Here is a 1,733-nt window from a genome sequence, read left to right as displayed (position 1 = left end):
ATTATATAAACACCCCTAAGGGTATTTTTATCTTTGAAAAATTATATTAAAGTTTGATTGAGTCAACAAGGGTATTTTTGAGTTTTAAAGACTGTCAGAGGTAATTTCTGTAAATTTTTAAAAGACAGGAGTGGTTTGTGTAAAAGATCAACCCGTGAGGGGTATATGTATAATTATACATATTAATAATTGGTATATTGATTTTTAATGATTAAAAATTTATAATATAATTGTAAATAATTCGAATTCGAATTTTTTTATTTTTTATTTTTTGCTATATGGATTGCTTTTCAAAATCAACTCATTATTATTACTTTAAATTTTGGTAAGAAACAAAATAAATATCATATAAAAATGTGAATCTTATGAAATCAAGGAAGATGATAAAATCGCATTTTCCCATTCCCAACCCAAATAATAATTAGGTGGAGAAACTTTTCCCCGATATTTAAGTCGTGATTGGTGCAGTAACGATGATACTTGAAGTCAATTCTGAACTAATTAAAACTTGTTTAACATTGATGATGAGAGGGTAGTTCAACAAATGGTTGGATAATCAATTCTTTTTATTAAAAAAAACATAAATATATATATATTGAAATGGTAATTAAATATGTAATTACATCAACATCTCGATAAACCGAGCAATACATACATCAATACGACTAAAAACAATAAATAAAATCATAATAACTCACATAAAACGGGACAAATATTTATATAAAATTGAGATAAATACCCACACATTTGATGGATCTCGAACATGTTGGTCATAATTAAAATTGGAATGAAAAGGACTTCCACCCCTTTGATTTATGGAGGTAGTTATTGACTTAGTGAACAATGCTTGTGGGGAAAAACAATAGAAAAAACAAAAATAAATATGAAAGGTGATGCCATCATTAAGATTCTTCTTATTTTAATTAACCATATAATTATTTCTTTAACCCACCAATATAAGCTTTTTATTTTTAATTATTTTGCAATTTATATAAATATTGTTGCATGTTCTAGAAGGTTTGGACTTCCAAACTATCCCTTTCTTTCCACCAATTTGTGAATAATTTCATGGTGAAGTAGTGTTTTACAATTCAGCCCCAACTGATTGGTCAGACTGGTTGGACGGATATACAGTGTTTTAAATCCAGAAGCATTTCAGGGATAATCACGCTCTCCTCTTTTGAGATTTGGTGTAATTACATGTAGATCACTGTGTTTCGAAAAATTATATTTGGTACTCATTAGGTTTGCTTCCGTCTAACAAATAGGTCATTCCGTTAATCAAAATGCATTAAATTCGTTGATATTAACCAAAAAAAAATTTCGATATTTACTCTCGATTGACTAATTACTGACTTACTGCAAGTCGAATGAATCTTTTGCAACTAAACTACTCTTATTTGTGAAGATGTATAAGAATAATTTGATCTTATTTGACTTGCAATAAATAAGCAATAAATCAATTGGGGTAAATATGTATTTTTATCCGATTTGTTTGTTAATATCGTCAAATTCAATAGATATCAACTAACAAATGAACTTATTTATAGATAGAAACAAAATCTCAGGAGTACTTGATGTAAGTTTTCAAATCACAACTAATTTACGTGTAATTACATCAAACTTTAAAGGAGATAAGTGCAATTATCCCTTTATTTTATGTTCTTTTCTTTTCCAATTAAACTTGAAGAAAAGTTTGTTATTAATATTTCCCCCCCCCCCCCACCCCAAAT

Source organism: Sesamum indicum, linkage group LG10 (genome assembly GCF_000512975.1).
Source record: "Sesamum indicum cultivar Zhongzhi No. 13 linkage group LG10, S_indicum_v1.0, whole genome shotgun sequence".
In the NCBI taxonomy this organism is placed as follows: Eukaryota; Viridiplantae; Streptophyta; class Magnoliopsida; order Lamiales; family Pedaliaceae; genus Sesamum; species Sesamum indicum.
The sequence above is the reverse complement of the archived record's forward strand: the minus strand, read 5'-3'. Positions refer to the sequence as shown.